Source organism: Mytilus californianus, unplaced genomic scaffold (assembly GCF_021869535.1).
Source record: "Mytilus californianus isolate M0D057914Y unplaced genomic scaffold, xbMytCali1.0.p SCAF_4, whole genome shotgun sequence".
In the NCBI taxonomy this organism is placed as follows: domain Eukaryota; kingdom Metazoa; phylum Mollusca; class Bivalvia; order Mytilida; family Mytilidae; genus Mytilus; species Mytilus californianus.
In genome coordinates, this window is record NW_026262690.1 from 31,460,014 (window position 1) to 31,474,101 (window position 14,088).

A 14,088-nucleotide genomic window follows, 5' to 3' on the forward strand; every position below is an offset into this window, starting at 1 on the left:
ACTCATCAAAATAGCTGACACTTCCGAGGGAGGTTGGGATACCGCTAGGCAATACGACGCTAATCCTATTGCAAGTGATTCTGAGGATGAAGCAAAAATTATCCGAGCTGACAATAGAGCTGTCCGCAAGAAGAAAGGGAAGGCTAAGCAGGTTAGAGGAAATGGTTCCAAAACTAAGGATAACAATCAGTCTCTATTAGGACAGGTTCCAAACTTCGTTCCGCAGCCCTTTCGTGGGCCTCAGCAACCTTGGTTCAATGGAATTCCCCTTCAGCAAGGTTTCAACGCTGGAAAGATGCAGAGGGGACAATGCTACTCTTGTGGGTCATACACACACTACAGGTCCAGCTGTCCGTATGTCAACAGTAATAAACCAGCCACCCAAACCAGGCCGCAGTGAATTTTTGAAAGATGAGTATTTTAATTATCTTGAACTTTCACAAGACATTTTAGTAGATAATCATATTGATTGCAATTTGACCAATAATTATTTTGAATATGAACTAGGTCAATCTGATATTATTGTTAAGGGTAGACTTAGCAGAAACATTCAATTTTGGATAGATATTGGTGCGCCTTAATTTATTATAGATACTATTAGAGATGGTTATGTTTTACCTTTTTATTCAAATCCAATATCGATTTGTTTGTCTAATAATTTATCAGCTTTGAATAATGCAGATTTTGTAAGATCGGCTATTACTGATTTATTAGCTAGAGGTTTAATTGTGGAGACGTTAGATATTCCATTTGTTGTGAATCCTTTAACTGTTTCTGTTCAGTCAAACAAGAAAAAACGGTTAATATTAGATTTGAGAGAAATAAACAGACATTTATGGAAGCAGAGTGTAAAATTTGAAGATATGCGTATTGCAAAACATTATATAAATGCCAATTCATATATGTTTAAGTATGACGTACATTCTGCATATCACCATGTCGATATTTTCCCGCCTCACACTAAATATCTAGGATTTGCATGGGAGTTCAACGGTGTTAAAAAATATTTTAAATTTCTAGTATTACCGTTTGGTCTCAGTACTGCTTGTAACATATTTACCAAACTAACTAGACCACTTATTAAAAAGTGGAGAGGAGAAGGCAAGCAGGTTATTATGTACTTAGATGATGGACTTGGTGTACATGATGATGAGGAATTGTGTACTCAAATGGCTATACAGGTTAAAAAAGACATAATAAGTAGCGGTTTTGTACCTAAGGCTGAAAAGTCTATGTGGATACCTACTAAAAGTCTCACTTTTTTAGGTACTAACATTGATACAGATAAAGGAGTGTTTACTATTCCTGACAATCGTATTGATAAGATTATGAGTACCATATCAGACATTGATTTGTGTTTAACCAAAAATGGTAAAGTATTTGTAAGGAAGGTATCTTCCTTGGTAGGACAGATTATATCTACATCTCCCGTTATAGGCAATATAGTATATTTAATGACAAAACATTTGTCTATTGACATTAATAGTGTTCATTCATGGAACAGTTATATACATTTATCTGTAGACAGTATTCATCAAATTAATTTTTGGAGGTTTAATTTACATGAAGCCAATGTTAAACCCTTTAAGACTGATGTGTCTTGGCAGACTATTGTATATAGTGATGCAAGCAATACGGGTTACGGTGGCTATATTGTGGAAAACCCATATAATATTGCTCATGGTACGTGGTTAGAATCTGAAGTTTCCACTAGTTCCACATGGAAGGAGTTAACTGCTGTGAAAAATGTATTTTTGTCGCTGATAAACTTTTTAAGTGGCAAGAATGTAAAATGGTTTACTGACAACCAAAATGTTGTTAGTATTGTTACTAAAGGGAGCACTAAATCAGTACTACAAAAGTTAGCTTTAGACATTTTTAGCACATGTATTAAACACAATGTTAATATAGATATGGTTTGGATCCCACGTACTGAGAATGAGAGAGCAGATTATCTTAGTAGGATTATTGATTCAGATGATTGGGCAATTTCTGAATTTGTATTTCAGATAATTGAAACCCTTTGGGGACCTCATGAGGTTGATTGGTTTGCCTCTGACGACAATTTTAAATTGAATGTTTTTTATTCCAGATTTTGGAATGTGAATTCGTCAGGTGTTGATGCTTTCACGGTTGACTGGCGAGGAATCAACGGGTTGTTCGTTCCACCCGTTTCTTTGATTCCACGCGTATTAATGTATATGCGGCAGTGTAAAGCTGTTGGTACTTTAATTTTACCTTACTGGCCCTCTGCCAGTTATTGGCCAATACTTTGTCCTTTTGGTGATGGTTTCATTTCTGAGGTGACAAATTTTATAGATCTTCCTACTTACAAAAATGCTTATATAGCTGGTAAGAGTAAAACGGCCATATTTGGCAATGTTGATTTAACTTTTCGCATGTTAGCATTAAGGATGGATTTTTCATCCAGTTAGATCATTTTGATGTGAGCATGTATTATAGATCTCTCTTGATCTCTTCATATAGAATGTTAGTTTTACAAGGAGTATATTGTATTGTGATTTTGTGTTGACAGTGGCGAATATTACAGTGACAATTAGATTCGTAGTATTTAGCTGATTGTTATAATTTTAAATAATTTTCATTATCAATGTTTCCTTTCAATTACAAATATATTTTTGCAGGCATTTGCTGGAGAATTGCCGAATCTACCTGTCTCATTAGTTAGTAAAGTGAATTTACTTCCAGAATTACTTTCGGAATCTCGAGCAGTTTCAACAACAAAAGGATATTATCACAGTTTTTTACGATGGAAAAAATGGGCTACATTGAACGGAATTGAAAACGGTGACATTTTACCAGCTAAAGCCTTTCACGTTGCTATATATTTAGCTTCTCTGACACAGTCGAGCAATACTGTTAGTCCAGTTGTTCAGGCGTTTTACTCTTTAAAGTGGTTACATTCTCTTATTGGATCATCATGTTCACCGACAGATTCGTCTTTAGTAATTAATGTTTTAGAAGGTGCGAAACGTAGCTTGGCTACTCCTACGAATAAAAAGGAACCTATTTCGGTAGAATTGCTGCAAAAAATGTATGATGCCATGTTTTCTTTTGGTAATTTGTATAATCAACGTATAATTTGTGCGTGTTTCACTGCATTTGCTGGTTTTTTAAGAGTTTCTGAGTTGCTTAATATTCGAAGAAGTGATATAGTTATTTTAGAGTGTTATATGTCAATTCTCATTCAACATAGTAAAACAGATGTATATAGAGATGGCAATTCAGTATTAATTGCCCGTACACATTCAAATAAGTGTCCAGTAAAAAACATGGAATTATATTTGCAGTGGGCTGATATTTCTTGCGATTCTGATGAGTTTATTTTTCGAAATTTGACCCGATGTAAAGATGTCTATGTTTTGCGTAAAGAGAATACACCATTATCGTATTCGAGGATGCGTGAGCTCTTTATTGAAGCGTTCAAGCCTTTTGTTCATAACATTAAGCAATATGGCTTGCACAGTTTGAGGTCTGGAGGTGCTAGTGTTTGTGCTAATTTAGGTTTACCAGACCGCCTTTTTAAGAGACACGGTAGATGGCGTTCCGAAACGGCCAAAGATGGTTATGTTAAGGATTCCTTAGATGATTTGCTTAAAGTGTCCAAAAATTTAGGGTTATAGATTTATTGCTTTAATTTTAAATTCTTTTATTGCATGATATAGAACTTTCTTCAAAATTTTCCCGTTCTTTGTGTTTCGGCCATCGGCTCTGTCGTGTGGTATTGCACTTTACTATTTCTTGTTATTATTATTATGAGAATAATATGAGGTTCTGATATATGGGTATTAACGGAAGAAGAAATATAATCTCAATCGGTTGATTTTAAGAATTAGAATGAAATTATTTTCTTCTGAATTGTCTGCCTATAGGTGGCGTTTTTAGGTTATGTGTTTTATGTGATTTGGCGGTTAAATCATTCGGCACGACAGGGTCTACTCGATCGGTCACGTTAATTTTTTAATACTCGTTATTTCAGATTTTTGTATCATGCATTAAGAGATTTGTTCCCTTTACATAAGTGTTTGTGTTCATTGAACTATTTACATATTTATATGAGGACATTATAAAGATGTTTAGGATTCTGTATATGTAATATATTAATAAATGGTAATTAAACCTGCCATCGGCTCTGTCGTGTGGTATTGCACTTTACTATTTCTTGTTATTATTATTATGAGAATAATATGAGGTTCTGATATATGGGTATTAACGGAAGAAGAAGTACAAAAACTGTCAATGCCAACAATTATTATGGACACGCATTATAATTGTTGATTGGTCATGACAGGACCTGTCAATTTGTCATTACCTACAAGACTTATTATTATCAAGAACTGTCTAGTCTGGAGATGTTGGGCTTCAATAACAAGTGACTGTATCTTTAAGCTTGTCGTGTCATGGTAGTGTCAAAGTAAATGGATGTGACTCCACATGTTAACATCAAATTTGCACAATAATTCATCATGTTAAACTTTAGGTGAAATCGAGAAAATAATTTCAAATTTCTTATTTCAATTTCTGAAATAGTTTTGAATGAATTTTATAAGAATAGTTGAAAAAGAGGGACGAAAGATACCAGAGGGACAGTCAAACTCATAGATCGAAAACAAACTGACAACGCCATGGCCAAAAATAAAAAGACAAACAGACAAATAATAGTACAGATGCCACAACAAAGAAAACTACAGACTAAGCAACACGAACCCCACCAAAAACTGGGGGTGATCTCAGGTGCTCCGGAAGGGTAAGCAGATCCTGCTCCACATGTGGCATCCGTCGTGTTGCTTATGTTATTACAAATTCGGTATATGGTCTAATTCGGTAGGTCACATTCGTGAAAAGGGAAGGGTATTGTAGTTACGACATAAGGAACATATCCGATATCATCTGTGAAACGGTTATTCCATAACGGTCAACCAACTCGTGATGGCGTCCGTAAAATTTACGAAGGGATGAATTCAACTTCACCATTTGGAACTCTTGGTTTAATAGCTTCTTTGTGAGCTGCAATCCTCTATTAAGGAAATCATGATAGGAAATACAAGCCCGGAATATCGTATCAATTGGGAGATATATAATCCGTATGCAGGCGCTGCTGGAATGTTGCTACATAGAAATGGAAAATTCACAATTGGGAAGCTGAAATCATCTCTATTGTCGTAAAGTTTTGTTTTCAACCGACCCTTATTGTCAATTTCTAGATGTAAGTCAAGATATGAGGCAGACTTAACTGTATCTGTAGTATCCTTTTTCTCTAGTTCGATGGGATAGATTCGTTCAACATAGTCACCAAATTTTGTATTATTTAGTGAGAGAGCATCATCTTTATAGCGGTAAGTGAAGTTAAAAGCATAATGCGAACTTCTTATCTTTCTTCTTAGGAAGTTCCTGTAAGAAGTCAGCCTCATAATGATAAAGAAACAAGTCGGCAAGAAGAGGGGCACAATTGGTTCCCATTGGAATTCCGACAGTCTGTTGAAAAACACGTCCTCCAAACGTAACAAATATGTTGTCAATCAAGAAATCAAGCATCTTGATAATGTCAGTTTCAGAGAATTTTTTGTTTGAATCAGAGTGATTCTTTACAAAGTAGGATTTATCCCTTCCCAAGACAAGATACTTGTATCTACGTTCGCCATTCTTTTTAATGAAACAAAGTAATACCAACTCTTTCAATTTGTCTTTTAGTTTGGAATGGGGGATACTTGTGTAAAGTGTAGAAGAGTCAAATGTTTTAATACTATTGCAAGATGAGAGAGTCTTAGATTGTATGTACTCTAAAAGATCTTTGGAATTTTTTAGTATCCACATCTGATCCACGCCAGCTCTGGAATAGGCAGTTTCACAATAACTTTGGAGCCCGGCTTTGATTGCTGATAAAATAGATGTTATTAATTTAGAAAGAGGTTTCGTGGATTACTTGGAAGACCCAGCAATATACCGTTGTTTGTAAGGACACTTATGTAGTTTAGGTATCCAATACAGTGATTGAAGATTCAGTTCTTCATCTTTGGTTGAAATTCCAAAGGAACAAAGAACAGACCTATGATTATCCAGGATTTCCTCTTTGGTAAGTGTCGTTAGGGTATATGTTGGGTTTCTAAATGAATTGTCAATACCTAATTCATTTATCAAGCAGATTATGTAATGATATTTACACACAAAAACGATGTTCTTTGGGGCTTTATCTGCGGGGACAACTACATATTTGTCATATTGAAAAAGGTTCCTATTATATTCTATTGTTATTCAATTACTGTTTTGCAGTGCCAAGTATCGACAGCCTTGTGCAACAATAACATTTTTCAATGTGTTTTGTTTGGCTTTTTTCATCGATTACTCTACTAGGAATGATGAATACACACAAAACAAAGTAAAAGACTTGTGATTTTTTCATTATTCCAAATGAATTCTACTGACAATACCATAAATATCTGGCAACAACATGTTATCAAAGAAATGTTAATTACATTTTCTACAAATAAACACATTTGATAGGAAATTTCATTTAATTTTTATCCATTTAAATTAAAAGAAAAACACTCAATGAATGTTTTGTTCTCCATTTTTTTGTTAGAGTCTTACTTGTCCATGTTGTGTGTAGAAACAGCTGTCACATTTCCCACTTTTTTTTTAATAATTTCGATATTAATAATACTTTGTAGAAATATTTAACGACGTAAGAGCTATGTCCAAAATTTTAAAACTTAACAGAAGTCGATGACATTAGATGACATATCCAGTCGAGACCACAGTATAAAATTAAGCTGTGAGATTCAAATCAACATGCCGTATTTAAAATTAAATTCTCATAGAAAAGGAAATCAATTTAGAGAATAACACCATGACCTACCTTTCATGTTTCTCTGACCTAGGTTAAACTTTACATCAAAGTTCATATTCCAGGACCTGTTAATTTTAGGAACACCAAAGGCTAAGCTTTCATACAAATTGGACTCGAGTAATTTAGCCTCATGGCCAAATTAGGTAACCATGACGTACTGTGTATGATTCACTGAATAAGATTAAAGTCTTCAACAAAGTGAATATCCTTGGTACTACAACATATCGGATCATGTTAGCTTGCATACAGTTTGGCCTAATAAGTAAGCGTGTAGGTAGAATAAGGTCGCTATTAATGTTTTACTTCCGAGTGAAAATTTGTTTTTCATTTACAGTTTTATAAAGGAACATAACTTTGCAGGTTAATGTTTTTGAAAAAGTCGGTCAGCATTCTGGAGAATAAAGTTCAGTCATATAATTTCTGGAACAAGGTGAACATTGTTATCAATCAATCAATCAAAGTATAAAGATAGTTTTATTCTCCAAACAGTTTTCTCATGGAGCATACATACACTAACCACTTTGTTTGTCCATCCATCAGTTTGTCGCTCTGTCGGATACCTAGATATCTAGCTATTCGGAGGGGGAAATCTCTATTATTGTAATCTTGTCACTTAATTACAATCCAATAAGGCCATGTTCAATTGTAATGCTTGAATTTCAAGTTTAAAACGTATAGAAGATGTCAAAGGGCTGTAGATTTGATAGTTTATATTGGTAAGTTTAGATTTGTTTGAAATACGACCTTTTTAAAAGTATTCCAACACTATGACATCTACAGTATGTATGTATGTATGTACTGGTAAATTCCTTCGTTATCCGAAGAACCCCTCGAGAGCTGCGAGGGTACAGTGGAATCCATGTACACTCCCTGTCGGGATTAATGGAGATGTGTCAGTAACGTATAATTTACGACAATTTTTACAAGGACAATCCCCACCCCAACACAAAGGGAGTGCTAGGACACCGGGAAGTCTGTTATTATGGTAGAGGAAGCCGAAGTACTCGGAGAGAACCATCGGGCCACTCGGCGGAAACAGAAAAACCGGAGAGATATCAGAAGATTGATCTTCAGGTCAAAGTAGGGGACAACTTTGATCAACCGAGGCCCCCAAAGTAATTACCATAACATATAGTCGTGTATGATTTTCAAGTAATTGTCTAGAATTATGGCCCTTGGAAATTGCAAATTTGATAGTTTTCTTTGAACGACAATTTTAAACTGTTACATCACAATTACTCCTCATAATATTTGGGTCAAGTTTATTGCCCTTGAAAGATGTCAACATTTCTCATTTAAGGATTTCTAAATAACAACTTGGGTTTTGATTTAAGAATAAAAAAAATCAAACTACTGTAGCATATCCTACTGACAATGAAAATGGTTTTTAAAAACCTTTAGTTAATTCAAGATAGCAAAATGATTATGCCCATCAAATCAATTTAAAATAATGCAAATTTGATTGTTTCCAGATTTTCACATCGAGATGACCGTGAGGTCATTCCGATGTATTGCTATCGCCTAAATTTTGCACACGTAACTTTCGTTTTGGGATTGTAACCGATCTATAAACATGATAAATACGCGGATATTAAACTAGTGCAAACTAACATTCCTTATCGTTTGTTATAAATACATCTCCTCAATGAATACTGATAAAAATATTTTTGTTTAGAACATAAATGAATAATATGAAAATGTTTTGTCGTTAATTATATATATATATATATATATATATATATATATACAAAAAAAAGTTTCTTTTCAAGCGGTGTACAGAATTATATATTAAAAATTAAATACACAAAAAGAGTTTTAAAAGCAGCATTGTCTAGCGCTTTCATCCATCTTGGGACTTTTCAAGACTATGAACGTCGTTATGAACGTCGTTATGGGGAACACATTAGTATTATGACGTAACGTCATTGTTCGTAACATATAAGTAGTATGACGCGACGCACAAATGTCTAAATGTTCGCTCAACGGAATTTGTCTGTACTCGGGTTGCCGTATTTGCTGTTTATGGATCCTGACCCGTTCACACACACTATTTCCTGTTTGACCTATGTAGTTTTCTTTACAGTTGACACATGTTATTTAGACATTTGTGCGGGAGGAAAATTCAATTTTTTCCCGTTCTTCAAATGTACGGAACCAACAGAAGAATACCGTAAAGAACTAGAATGAAAATTCATAAAAGTGTTTGACGCCATGCTTAATGCTTAGTAGTTAAATGAACAATAACGTTGCGTCAAACTACTTATATGTTACGAACAATGACGTTACGTCATAATACTAATGTGTTCCCCATAACGACGTTCATAACGACGTTCATAGTCTTGAAAAGTCCCAAGATGGATGAAAGCGCTGGACAATGCTGCTTTTAAAACTCTTTTTGTGTATTTAATTTTTAATATATATATATATATATATAATATAATTTTTCACTTTTTTGGTCTTTTGGAAAATGTTGTTTGTGCTGTAATTAGACCCCTCTTACAAGAAATTTGTTTTGCATGCACACGTATAAAAATTGCGGTTTTTATCCAACGCAATCATAGGTTTGAACGTTGTTTTCAATTTAGACTTGTATATATATATATATATATATATATATATATGTCAAAAATCATTGATAATATCTATGCACACGTACCGAAAATTGTGTTAAAGCATGCGGAAGAATATCTCAAGAACGTTTTGTGACAATCCCGGCAAGGACCGGTAACTCTGTAATTGTTTTTGCGGGAAAATATGAACTCCTACTCATATCCAATCTTTTAGAAAAATCCGAATTTTTACAGAAGAGTGTCCACCATGCACTTGCACTGCACTATTATTAGAATAGTAGAATAGAATGATATACAAATGGATGAAAATTATATATACATGTAACTGTTATATTAATATAATATATAACAACAAACCAGTGTATACTGATTTGTATCACTACAATATAATAGTTATTATGGTGAGGTTGAATTTCCTGTCATTTATTCATCATCCACGCACGAACTTGTCTCAGAAAAGAATATATCTCTGTACATTCACCTCAGTTTCAGGTATAGAGATATGAGTTTTTTCTGTGACAAGTGCTTTTGATCAGCCACAAGAACTTGCGGTCATCCGATGTTCAGTACTTCAGTACTTTGATATATATTACTTAGATTCTCGGTAAAATATTTAATTAAGGACGTCATTTCTTCCGACACTGTTTGCGGTGTTTTAACTGGGTTAATAGGTTGTGTTGGTTTAAGAGAAACAAGCGAGCGGGAAGTGTAAATAAACTTTAAGTTTCCATACACATTCTCAAGTTTCGGTAATCTAATTGACTTAAACATTTTGGAATTAGCGCAAGACTGATTAAATACAGATCAAATTTGAACTTACGATATTACCACAAAATAATTATAAAAAAATAAATAGGGAATTAAAACAAAATCTGCCTTTAAAAAGCCTGCAATCTTTATCTGAGTTTAGATCATTTTCCTTTTGACCGATTTTAGACCATGCAGATCTTTGGTGTCTTTAAAATAATCTGCAAAACCTTGGCAAATGTTCTCATTACAATGACAATAATTAGGACGATGACTTATTCTACCGATTTACGGTAACAGGTGGATATTTCAATGTTCAATTACCCAAGAACATCGTTAAGCATTCTTTTATTAAATTTTCATTATCACTCCGAAATTCAAAATTAATAAAATTTCTTAGTCCGATTTAAAAGTCGGGTAATTAGCAGTCCTCAGTTAGAATCTAACATGTCAAATTTATAGGCAGAATCTATTAAAAATCTGTGCCAACATCCATTTACTTTTCGTAGGCCTTTAATATAGCTAATGTGTGCTCAAAAGTGTTAATGTAACTTTTTGACACGAATTTGTGTGACAAAAAAAAAATTCTTTATGATAACCAGTCCAATTCTGGATTGATTAATTCTAAATCTTTTTTTTCAGAGGTTGAAGGAGACATCACAAGACATCACTTGGATAGTTTAAGTAAGATTTGGGTTGCAGAACAAACAATACATTGAATAATATATTTGTTTAAACTTTCTTCCTCTTGTCGTTGCAGATAATGTCAAAATAAATATATCCTTTTGTGAGAGCTTAACAAAACATATAATTATAGCATTGGCTTATTTCACAATTGTATTATATATTAAATTCTAAAGATGGTGTATTCTTTCATATCATTTTATTCTTTTGAAGCATTAGTTTTAGGAAAAATAAGACTTCTTTTTATTTTGATTCTGTAAAATGCATATTGTCTTTCTTAGATTTATTGTGTGCGTGTATTTCCAGTTCATAAATACATGTGTTGGCATTGTAATCTCTCTCAAACTTTCTACTTTTTGTTTTCCAACTTTTGTACTAGACCGTACCTGGTGGAGAGTATTCCAAAAACAAGGATTTCCTGCATGGAAATCATTCCATATAGGTATTTTCGTAATATTTACCAGGCAAAAAGCATCAATTGTATTTGTCACTTTTTAAAAAGTAACTTACGATTAATAATTTCTAAACTCTAAAAAAAATCATGACATAAAAACGTTCTTTTTCACATAGTTCCTGAAAGTCAAAATCATGATAATTTTACCTGAAATCGACAGTAAATATTCAAGCACATTTTTTTTCTTCATAAAAGCAATATTATTTATCATATCTGTATTTGAATAGCTATTTAATACTGGATCGGTTCAGTTTGAAAATAAAATAGAAAATTTGTAGTCAAAATAATATTCACTGAAAGACTGCACTGATTATTAATCTCTTTAGATTGGCACTTCGTGTCTTTATGTAAGTTGATTTTTTTGTTCTTCATACAATCTGATGAGTGAAAACTTTTCCAAAAAATAAAAACAACACTTTATAAATTTTATGCATCCGAAGCGCTTTTCAGGATTAACCTTTATCGGGAACGTTCAAAGCCTAATATTTGAAAGCGAGGGCTGTGTAAGAACCAAAACAGTTGAAAAGCAATTTTACCAAAAAGGACATTAAAAATAATAGCCAAATCAATCTAAGATCAACTTTGCCAGAGGGAGTTGAAACCTTAGTTTCCAACTGATCTCTGCAGTTTTTCTTATGTTGTTGCTGTTACGGTCAAGCAAAATGATATAATGTAAAACGGACATGAAGTCTTCACAACTAATACAGTGACAAATAAGGTAAATTTGAAAAATTAATGGACCGAAATACCTCAAGGCTAATTTTGAAGCATCAGAAGCAAATTATTTTTGATTTCATCAAGTAGTTAACAATGCATGCTGAATGTTGAAGCGGTTTGTCATTGAAGTTATTTATGAAGAGTGAACTCACCACTGGATGGACTGCCTGATAATTTGCGTCATTAAAAACAATATCAGAACGCTCAAATGACTCGACATACCTTAATTGCTAAACTTGTTGTATGACTTTTGTCTCCAGAATTGACATTTTTACCAGTCATTATTTCCAAACCCCAGGTTTTGACTAAATAGAATTCATCTTCTTCCATGGCGGTACACACCTCATCCCACCCATAGAAAAGATATTCTCTAATATTTTTTTCCAAAAGCTTTACACTTCAAGCGACGTCGTCGAAGGCTTTCATAATTTGCATAAAACCACAATATTATTGTCACGTTTACCTTGAATTACAAAAGAATGTATGTAAACATTTTATTTACCGTGAAACCTAAGTGTCAACTAGACAATTTCGCTTGACTTTTACACTAATTGTCTGTCCTTCACTGGCTTCAGTGGCCAGGTTTGTTTTTTTAGGATGATGTATATATTAAATTCTAAAGATGGTGTATTCTTTCATATCATTTTATTCTTTTGAAGCATTAGTTTTAGGAAAAATAAGACTTCTTTTTATTTTGATTCTGTAAAATGTATATTGTCTTTCTTAGATTTATTGTGTACGTGTATTTCCAGTTCATAAATACATGTGTTGGCATTGTAATTTCTCTCAAACTTTCTACTTTTTGTTTTCCAACTTTTGTTTTAGACCGTACCTGGTGGAGAGTATTCCAAAAACAAGGATTTCCTGCATGGAAATCATTCCATATAGGTATTTTCGTAATATTTACCAGGCAAAAAGCATCAATTGTATTTGTCACTTTTTAAAAAGTAACTTAGTATTAATAATTTCTAAACTCTGAAAAAAATCATGACATAAAAACGTTCTTTTTCACATAGTTCCTGAAAGTCAAAATCATGATAATTTTACCTGAAATCGACAGTAAATATTCAAGCACATTTTTTTTCTTCATAAAAGCAATATTATTTATCATATCTGTATTTGAATAGCTATTTAATACTGGATCGGTTCAGTTTGAAAATAAAATAGAAAATTTGTAGTCAAAATAATATTCACTGAAAGACTGCACTGATTATTAATCTCTTTAGATTGGCACTTCGTGTCTTTATGTAAGTTGATTTTTTTGTTCTTCATGCAATCTGATGAGTGAAGACTTTTCCAAAAAATGAAAACAACACTTTATAAATTTTATGCATCCGAAGCGCTTTTCAGGATTAACCTTTATCGGGAACGTTCAAAGCCTAATATTTGAAAGCGAGGAATGTGTAAGAACCAAAACAGTTGAAAAGCAATTTTACCAAAAAGGACCCTAAAAATAATAGCCAAATCAATCTAAGATCAACTTTGCCAGAGGAAGTTGAAACCTTAGTTTCCAACTGATCTCTACAGTTTTTCTTATGTTGTTGCTGTTACGGTCAAGCAAAATGATATAATGTAAAGCGGACACGAACTCTTCACAACTAATACAGTGACAAATAAGGTAAATTTGAAAAATTAATGGACCGAAATACCTCAAGGCTAATTTTGAAGCATCAGAAGCAAATTATTTTTGATTTCATCAAGTAGTTAACAATGCATGCTGAATGTTGAAGCGGCTTGTCATTGAAGTTATTTATGAAGAGTAAACTCACCACTGGATGGACTGCTTGATAAAAACAATATCAGAACGCTCAAATGACTCGACATACCTTAATTGCTAAGCTTGTTGTATGACTTTTGTCTCCAGAATAGACATTTTTACCAGTCATTATTTCCAAACCCCAGGATTTGTCTAAATAAAATTCATCTTCTTCCATGGAGGTACACACCCCATCCCACCCATAGAAAAGATATTCTCTAATATTTTTTTCCAAAAGCTTTACACTTCAAGCGACGTCGTCGAAGGCTTTCATAATTTGCATAAAACCACA